Source organism: Epinephelus fuscoguttatus, linkage group LG15, assembly GCF_011397635.1.
Source record: "Epinephelus fuscoguttatus linkage group LG15, E.fuscoguttatus.final_Chr_v1".
Classification (NCBI taxonomy): Eukaryota; Metazoa; Chordata; class Actinopteri; order Perciformes; family Serranidae; genus Epinephelus; species Epinephelus fuscoguttatus.
The window spans coordinates 40,529,698-40,540,503 of NC_064766.1; positions in this window are offsets into that span (position 1 = coordinate 40,529,698).

The following is a 10,806-nucleotide window of genomic DNA, read 5'->3' on the forward strand; positions in this document are numbered from 1 at the left end:
CCGAGCTGGTTTGTTTTCCTCTGGAGAAGTGCGTGACTTGCACCACCACACAACCAGGCATTAGAAATGGAGAAGTGCTTTTTGAGGGGCTCGGGTTTAGTTTTTTATGTGATGCTCTCGGACGGGCCGGGTTTGGGCTTCAACCCACACGGATAGGTTTGGTTCAGGTTTTAATGTTTTTTCTTTTTGGCCCATTGAGAACTTTAAGCGGCTCTATTCTGTAGTCATCATTCAAGAAGGGAAACCAGATGATTGTTTTGATGCTAGTTAGCCAGTTAGGACATTAACAACACAATCCAGTGTTGACAGAACAGAACATTTTACTGTGCCATAATAATAATAACAATAATAATAATAATAATTATAATATTAATAATAATAATAATAATAATAATAATGTTTCTGCTGAAGAGCTCAGTGGATAAAGAAAGATAATCTTATCTTATGTAACAAGTTTGTTTTGGTTTCACTCTCTCTGGACATCAGCTCTTTGTTTACGTTCCTCACTTTCGTTTCTTTTCTCGTGCACTGAGCTGAACTGACTATTAGAGTGATTTCATTTACTGACACGGTCTACGGTCTCTGACATTGATTCAACATGCTGATTTGGCAGGAAAAAAGGCAACAAAGGCCAACAGTGTGGGACAAACTGCAAAAACTAGGGCGACAGATGCTCGCCGACTGTCCAACATTGACCAACGGCTGACCACTGGCTTGGTGTGTCATGGCCTTTTAACTAATGTGTGTGTGGTCCTGAAAAAGACACAAAGCCGTGTAAATGATGGCATGGTTGTGTATGATGCTGGATTGATTATGTGCACAGTGTTGGCTTGTTTCACTAAGTGATATATTTTGCAACATGTCCTTTAACTGGTCCTCATGGTGAGACGTAACGTAGTCAGGGTTGAAGGTTTGAGTCCCTGTGTAGCTGTAGAGTTTCGTAATGGCACACCTCACTCTCCACCGCCTTCCTCCTATTGAGCTACAAAGGAGCAACTTTGGAGTCGTCTTCCTCGACTGCTTTTATATAATTAATGACTGCAATAACACTTTAATAGGCTGACCCCGTCCTCTTCTGAAAGACACTATATAAAGATCATAAACTGCGGAAAGGACGTGCAACTTTATGAAATGTGTCAGTGGTTAAAATGCATAACTGACACATTATTAATCAGTTTTATGCGGCAGTTGAAAGTGTCATCTGAGCTGAAACATTAGACGAAATGATTGTGAGTTATGAGGCTTCTGGAGCGATGAGGTTCATTGGGAACAGATGAAATGGGGAGTTAGTGAGTCCAGTTCTGTGCCTGCATGGGTCCAATTCAAAGATTCATGTTTTTATTTTCTGATTTTGCATTTAACATAACAAACTATTATCAGTATGTTACAGGCTGCTGTATTTCAATCAAAAATTAGTCTAAAATTAATGGTTTTCTTAAATAACTGATTGGTCCATCAAATGTCAGATAATCCTGAAAATGTCTGTCACAGTTTCCCAAAAGACGAGTCCAAATGTCTTGTCCCAAAGACATTCAAAATGTCCTTTGATCAACAAAACTGCAGATTAATTTTTGTTTTCAGCTCTGTCTTTTCCTTTTCATAAATTCTTTCCTTTTTATTCCTTTATGTTCTTTCTTCTGTTTTCCTCCCTTTTTAATGACCTGAATGCAAGAAAATAAAAACTGACTGTGATTTACATTTGATGAGAAATAAATCTGTATCCAGATTTACAGAGTTTGAATGTTAAAGTACACATAAATATGAAAATAATATGGATGTAAATCTTTAGAAAATGCGCTACAATTTAATTACAATTTTATTAAAGCTTTAAATAATGAGATACATATTTAATTACAGATAATTATTGTAATTTTACAGACATTTGCTGGAATTTAAGAATGCAGAAAAATACTGTATAGATAATAGTATTTTCTTTTTGTACAAAAATGAGAAATATTTGTCATTATTGGTGTAATACTTAAAATTTCAGCTGGGTTATTAATTTACACAATATTGGTAATTTTTGATTTTTGTACACATTTTTTAAAAAAAAAAAAAATACCATAAAATCAGTTTACAGATTTTGAATGTAAAAGTGCCCATAAATGTAAAACTAACAAAAGTTGCCCTGAAATAACAAAGCAAATTGTTAAATTGTTAGTATGGACATAAACCTTTCAGTAATGAGCTACATATTTGCGGCTCATCATTTGCTGTAAGTTTGACAGAGGTTTTAGAAGCTGTTCCTCTGGGAAACATGAACGATTTCACATCAATCTGTCAAATATTTGTTGAAATATTTCTGTCTGGATAAAACCGAGAGATGACCAGCGACTTCACTAGCGTGGGCTTAAACAGTGAAACTAATCGGGGGGGGTTCGAGGTCAAAATACTATAGAACTGGATATTAAATGAACATGATGCACAAATCACTGCTGTGAATAAAAACCTGTCATCTCTCATCTTTCTGTCTCAGGATTTAAAAAAGGATAATTCAACTTCGGGTCGGACTCATTCGCCCCCCCGGCCTCCTTCTCCTTTGACTCACATCAGAGCCTGAAAAGAAAATGACTTTTCCCTCCATCTGTCACCGCAGCAGCGCAGAGCTAATTGAAAGCTGGAAGCATGAATCCGTTCAAAAGGAGCCACGTTTCCATCTCCAGACAACCTGCCCGATCACAATAGTCCATGAATCTCATCTGAAAAATTAAATCAAGATGAGTCACAGAGGAGGCTCAGCACAGGAGGATCGTTTATAACTTTAGCTTTGGTTTCATCCTGAGATCTAATTACAGGATGTGATGATGTACAAATTAAACTTCTCTGTAACATTGAAGCTTTAATGATACTGATTAATGTTGGTGGTTGATGGATCATAGACACTGAGGAGAACATTTAGATGTTGAAAAGATGTGTCTGAAACACAACAGTTTGCTATGACGACTGACTGAGAAGTTTAGATCCGTTAAATGTGGCTTTAAATACAACAGAGTTTGGCGTCATTGGTTTTCAGCCTCATTAAACTCAAAGACGCACGTTAGCTGCAATTAAATGAATGAATTTTATTTCGGTGTCCCTCTATCTCATGGGATTATAAATCACCCTCACAAAATATCAACACTTACAGGACGGGAGCCTGGGTGGGTCATCATCTGGCTCTCTTTGCGTTCACTCAGCTGCACATCAGTGATCTGGAAAACCTGCATTAAGAACATGAATGGATTTTATAAATATTTCAGAGAAATCACGATCTTTCCCAAACCTTAACCTAAGAGTATTTGATGCCCAAACCAAAGAAAAGAGTCTTTGTAATCCTGTTTTTCTATTTAAATGAAACTCAAATCACCATTTTTTCCTCACTTAAACCAAAGTGCTGCTGTTGCCTAGACCTAAGACAAGAGTCTGGACATGAACCTGAGGTTCTGGTGCACAACAGATGAATGAAGTTGTCTCTAAACATAATTTGGGCAGTGTGTTGGACGTGCCCAGGACGAGCCCAGGAGGATCCTGATCAGATGCCCGAACCATCTCATCTGACCCCTTTTGACGCGAAGGGGCAGCGGCTCTACTCCGAGCTCAGTGCAGTTAAGGTAGAGTCAGAGGTACCTTAATTTCTTTTTACTTCACTTTGGTTGCTAAAGATTTTGTGCAAAACTACTTAAGTGAACGTTTTAAGGAAACCTTCAGAAAATCTTAACTTAAGGTGTTTTGTGCAACCAGTCCCGACCTTAAACTCAGTTCACGTGTGGACGAGAGGTCAAAACAAAGAGGAAAATATGTTAACAAAATATCTGAATCCGTGCAGTCAGGGCCTAAATACACCAGGGAGGGAAAGGTTAAACTAATTAGGGCGGGGCAAATAATCAGGGTGCGTTCGGAATCACATACTTTTTCTTTTTACTTTTAGTAGGTACTGCAGCTGCCCTTAAAAAGTATGTACTGTTGCATGCTGTGTGCACACCATCGGCACATACTACCTCCTCATAATATTACCCCCTGAACTTTGACCCTCTTGCTTTTAGATCCGTTGGAGATAAAACAAACGCCACTCTCGGAGCTCTGCTGTTGTCACGTTGAAATGTATGTAGTTTAACTTTAAGTTATAACAGCACAGACTGTAGATTAACATCTGCAGCTCACTGTCAGTGTTTCTTAAAAGTTATCTGCTGTCATGCAATCATCTGTTTACGGCTCAGTTCATGTGACGTATCGTCCACTGCGCAGAGGATTGTGGGTCAGAACGGCCAGAAAAGCATGCTGGCTTGCCACCTGCAAAATCAGACCAGACGTAGTAGAACGTCCTGGTATTTCTGGCATCCTGCATTTGACATACTGTGTATTGGGACACACTATATTGTTTCCTGGCATGCTGTATGGTAGTCTGGGTATTGGAAGGCACAGTCACACAGGCTGGAAACACACAAAGGCAGGAAGTGATGTATTTGAAATGCGAGGAGAGGTGAGTGTGTCAAAATAAAACAGGAAACGATGAGTGAATGAATGACATGATGAAAAGCAAAAGTTAAGAGCGGGGGGATGTGTCAGAGTCATGACAGGAAGTAAAAAAAATTAGAGGTTTTAAAATGCAGCTGTAATTTCCATAATTTATTCAGTGTCAAACTCTCCGCTTAAATATTTTTAATCAACTGTTAGAAGGACGTTTGTTTCCCTCTCTTCAATCTGTGACGCTGACCAGTGATTCATCTGTCCGTCTCTGCTGTTTCCACTCAAACACACCTCACTGTTTCCCATCATGCCTTGCTCTCCCCCACTGTGGGTGAACATTATTCGCTGCTTCGCTTCACTGATCACCGTTCAGGCTCCGACTCGATCGAGCTGTCGATTTGTTAATGAAGTGGACCAGTTTCAGACCTGCAGATTTAATCCTTCAATACAGAAGCTTATTGATAAAGCTCTCGTCACAACACCCAAACCTCCACCCTCCCCCTCCTCACACCAGCACCACCCAAACCTCCACCCTCCCCCTCCTCACACCAGCACCACCCAAACCTCCACCCCTCCCTCTCTTTCCTCCAGCTCCCCCTGAGCCTGCCTCCTGGTGACAATCGATGGAGCCGAGCCACGGATCAGAGAGTAAGCTTACCAAAGCAGCTTGTATTGATTTGACCCCTCCAATGCGTTCTGAAGTCAATTCAGTGTTGACCTATAAGAAACAAGTCGCCCACACAGTAATCATGGATCAGAGAAATAGATATTGCCTGGTAATAACATGGTTGGAGAGCTGCATCAGAGGCTCAGAGAACACTGCACGGTGCAGCTCGGTGATAAGCACTCCTCAAAATAATCAACACAACTGTCTCTGAGTCTCTTTAAATTGGCCCTCGGGGATAAATAAAGTCTGATGAATTGAACTGAATCAAAAACAGACTCACACAAGAATGACAAATGTGTCGTGTTTATGATATTTTTCACATGTAGAGTAAAGAAACGTCCGATAACTAACGCCCACATTAGAGTTGTGTCCACTGCTGCTGCACATTAATGACAAAATGATCCAGCTCAGATGTGTTGAATGTTTCTGAGCACTGTCTGATCTCAAGGACTCCTTTTTACTGAAACCTTGCTGCCATTTTTTCAGTAGTGCACCCATCAGCCAAATCATTCCAACCCCCGGAGGATAATGTGATTAACATTGATCTTTTTGTCACAAAGCAATGTTCTGCTGGGAAACCTTTGGTCCTGGTATTTGTGTGGATGCCACTTGATGCAGTCCACCCACCAAAACACTGCTGCAGACCAAGTATCCTCCCTCATGGCAACATTCCTCCCTGATGGCAGCGGTCCCCCCATCAGGACAACACACTGCACCACACTGCAAAAACTGCTCAGGAGGAGCATCAACCTGGCCTTCAAATTCCTCGGATCCCAGTCAACTGGAGCATCCTGAGACGTGCTGGAACCCCACGTCACAGCCCACAAGGCTCAAAAGGATCCAACACAAATGCTCCAGTGCCAGACACCACAGGACACCATGTATGCTCAATCAGACTGAGATCTGTGGAATGTGGAGGCCAGGTCGATGTCTTGAGCTCTTTGTCAGGTTCCTCTGGCCATTCCTGAGCAGTTTTTGTAGTGTGATGTGGTGCACTGTTCTGCTGGGGGGTCACTGCCATCAGGGAGCGCTGCTGCCATGAGGGATTGTACACGGTCTGAAATGGTGTTTAAGTGGACGTAGCATATCAAGTGGTCTCAGGATATATTGACTGTATATATAGATATGTATTTGAATTGTGCTTTTTAAGTAATTTTCATATTCCAGGACTCACATTTAACCTGAGTATAAAAGTGGACTGCCAGTGATCTCGATGTCAGACACTAAAGGCCCTGACACGCCAAGCCGACGGTCGGCTGTCGACCAAAGTCAGGCTGTCTGTGAGCGTCTGTCAGCCTAGTTTTTGTGGTGTGTCCTGCACCGACGGCACTTCAGCGTCGGCGGCTTTTCGGCCGATTGAGCATGTTGAATCGGCGGCGGAGCTTGTCGGTGAGAGAGATCACTCTGATTGGCTGTTCAGGTTTTATTTCCTCGCCCCTGTAGCGAGTGAATCTGCCTGTAGTGAAACCGGGGCTAACCGGTGCTTCCTCCTCAGGCTCCACTTCACTCAGCTGCCCCACAGACCCGCTGCTTCTTCACACTTTAACCTGAATAACAGACCTGGGCTAGCTGGGAGCGGCTAGCGGAGCGTTAGCCGCAGCCTGACGGAGGGAAGCACAGTCAGTTAGCCTCCGCTAGTCTCTGAGCTAGCCCCGGCTCTCTGTTTGGATCCAACCGGAGCACCGAGCCCTGGTTTGTTATTCAGGTTAAAGTGGGAAGAAGCAGCGGGTTTATCGGGCAGCTGAGTGAAGTGGAGCCTGCGGAGGAAACACCGGGACCGTCTGGATGTAATAGTCTGTGTAGTGTGTTCAAATGCAACTGACACAGGGCGACGTGAGGCGACGTAGACGACGCAACAGTTGGCTTTTGTCGCCACTAGTTCTTTGATGTCGATTTGGTGTGTCAGCACCTTAACACTTAGAGGCACCCGCCTGTGGTGCCATGATACACACTGGGCAGCCAACTACTGTAGTATAAAGACTGAGTCGTCCGCACAGGGTGATAAGGGAGGTGGATGGGTCAAACAAACTTTGGATATCAAATTAAGTTGAGTGGTTTCTCAGTTAAAATAAGAAACAACAAATAAGCGACAAGGAAGGACCTGACAAAGATAGACGCCAGTATGAGGCTGTTTTAAATCGACATGTCTTCTCAATATCTCCTGTCACTCCACTCTACTCTTAAAACAGATATGTTGGCGACACATCAGTGTGGACTTAAAATGATGACCTGGGAGGACACGTCAGTCTTTAGTGATCGGTTCATGTGATGGTCACAGCCTCACATGGTGATGTTTTCCCAGTCCACACTCTTTAAACAGTTTGTTATCTACACAGGTTACTTTCATTTATGGTCAACCATACCTAAACAATTCACATCACACGGTTGGTTTGATTTAGAATCTGTTCATTTGCTTTTAACCTTACATTGTTTAAGTTAAGTGTACACATTCATTGCAAGGTTACACAGGCAAACTGTTTGATATTAATTATGTTTCTTTGTCTTTGAGTTACCGTGGTTGTTTGGGGAGGTCACTTCCTGGAGGAGCAAAAGGCATGGCTGAGTGCTGAGGACAAATAGGATGAATCCAAATGTCCACCCTCTGGACTTGCAGACTGAGCCCTTGCGGACTTCAGTTATCATCATCACTATCATCAAGTCTGTGAGAGCAGAGACTGCAAGCGGCTGATAGACAGCCCTCGAGACTGTTTTACTCGCTGCCGTGGAAACGTTTGACAATCGCTGCTTACAAATTCATATATGTCATAAAAGTTGATGAACTCATCTGTTTCTGCGGATAACAAGATACTAGTCCATACCCACTGAGTGCACAGTTGCCCACGTACAGTTTCACATGGTGTGTGTTTGGGATACAGGTCATAGGAAACTGCAGATTAAATAGTCACCTGAACCCATTAAGAAGAGCAATGTATTCAGACAGAGTGACTGTGAATCTGATGATTGCAGCCACAGCGATCGGTCGCATTTTAGCCATTTTGAAGCATTTTTCTGTTGTTATAGCGCCACCCAGTTGCCAATTAGAGTTAAATTTCTCCAGTCACCTTGAGGCGTCCTGTTCTACATATCTACCAAGTTTAGTAAAAATCCATATGGCGGTTAGGCCTAGATAAGAAATGAGCTCTCTAGCGCCCCCATTTTGTTTGATGGGCTCAATAATGGAGGGGTCCCCTCAGATTATGTGTGGTCATATGCCTACAAAGTTGCGTGGTGATGGGTGAAACCCTTGAGATGTTCTACACCTTTATGTGATGAGCCACGCCCTCCGCAATATTCATTGCCTTATAGAAGCTCAGTTTTAGGAAGTTTTCCAACTTTTGCCAAGAGGGAACTTTAGATATTGCTCCCTAGATTATGTTCACCCAGTTTCATGCAGATCGATCAAATGAATTGTGGGTTATTAAATCAGTGAAGTTTGCAGAAAGTCCACTTGAGGCCTCTGTGGACTGGATGAATTGTAGCTTTGGAGCCCTCAGCACTCCCAGACTTCCCGTGAACACACCCACAAAGTGTGAAGTGCAGTGAAGTCCAGACATTAGGATTCAGCCTTAAATCCTGGAGCCAACTCATCAGGTCAAAATTATGTGCTGCCATGTCATGGGGGGATTTGGGTTTAGTGAACTTGCTTTGTATTTCGTTGTGGCTGCCTCGTGTAAAATTTGGTTTGGCCAAGTCACTGTATGCTCCTTTGTGTGTAATTTGGACTTGTCAGTTTGTTCAGTTAACACCTTGTTTAGTTATTATATTGAATATAGTTATGTTACATCGACCTCTTTTATAGGCCAAGTTGTTCATATCGTAGTTTGAAATTTTCATGCATTTTTTTTAGGTATTTAAAAACCCACGATTTGGTCAACAGCTCCTGTGTCCTTGTTGCCTCACTGTTTGGTCCCTAACAGTTAGGGAAAGTCAAATCCCTGCCCTCCATGGAAATCAGTTTGGATGGCCACAATGTCAGACTGAAGATGGAGCCGGAGTGTAATGAGCTGACAGTTCTGTCTGGTATCAGGCAAAGTTACAATGTCACTCATGGATAATGTAATGTACTGCCCGAGTATGAAAATTACAACAACAAAAAAAAAGACATTCTGTGTAGTTTCTGCAGGATAAAGAGGAGGCACCAAAGTGTCTCATTAGAGCACAGACACGTCCTGATTAAACAAAAACACCCGGAGCACAGCGGCCGACCCTCTCATCACGCTGTCAGTCTGTGTCTCAGCCTCTGATGGTGACCAGAGGGGAATCTGTTCATCTCAGCCGTCTACATCATCAGACTAAATGATATTGTCAGCTGCTGTGTCACCGCTCATCAGCCGCTCAAGGACTTCAGCGTGTGACCGCTGGCTCTGTTTGCATGTTAGAACAGAAACCAGAGGGAAAACAGAGCGTGGAGGGTGAAGCCAGGTCAGGTCCAAACACTGATCAAAGTGTAAAAGAGGTGGAGAGAGCAGCAGATCACGCTGATGTTCTACTGGCCGAATCTAGAGAGCATCATTAGATACAGAATTACAGCATGGTTTGGCAACATGGCAACAAAACAACATGAAGATGTAACAGTCATGAGACGAGCAATAAAAATCACTGTGGACTCTTCTCTGAACACGAACCTCTGCCATCAGGAAGAAGACTCTGTGTGCCAAAGTGCAAATCAGACCGCCTGTAGCTATCGTTTGTTCAAGCCTCCATCAAGCTGCTGAACTCTGATGCTAAATCTTAGTGCAGCAGAGCAGTGTGCAATAAATACAGAAGCACTCCTGCACTTGGATTCTCACAGGTTCTTTTTAAGCCACTGTGTTTTCAAGTTTAAATGTGTCTCGTGTTTTAAGATGTTTTCATGTCCTACTAAGACGGAGCAACACAGCGAGTTAAACGTGTGCTGCTAGCGAGACAACAACTTTTTATGTCGGGGCTTCAGGACACTTGGATCACTACGGACGAGCAGTATGGAGATATTTTGTGGTTTCAGTTATGTGTTTTTGGACGTTTGAATCTGGGGCGCCGTCAGCCTCCATTAGGTGGAGTTGTGTTGCTACCTCCTCTCCCCTTGGATCTCTGCAAGTGATGTGAGGACTCTAAAACTTCACCTGAGCCTCCCTCGGCATATGAGTGAGTAGATAATGGCTGAATTTTCATTTTTGGGTGCACTATCCCTTTAAAGTCAGATGTTTTGTTGCAACTCAGTCGCTACAATAAATGTTGCTATTGTTTGTTTCTGCAAACTGCGGATTCAGTACTGCTTTTTGTGGCACTATGGCAGCTCAGAACACAGCAATGTCTCAGTAAAATCACAACCATTTCTCGTGGCACTATCCTCGGCTGGTTATAGTGAGGGATCTCTAAAAAGGCAGGTAACACAGTGATAGATCGCTAATGGATGGCTAGAAATGCATCGATGTCTTGGTGAGAAACAACTGCTTTTTGCTGCACTATCCTTGGCGGGAAACAACAATTGATCTCTTAAAAAACAATTGTTTTTCGCGCTATTCTCAATAGGAAACACAGCGATGGATAGCTAAAAAAACAACTGCTTTTTGTGGCACTATTCTCAATAGATAACACAGTGATGGATCTCTAAAAAACAGTCACTTCTCATGGCACTATCCTCGGCAGGAAAGACACTGACTATCCCCATGGAAACCCAGCAATGTGTCGCTACAAAACACACACATTTGGTG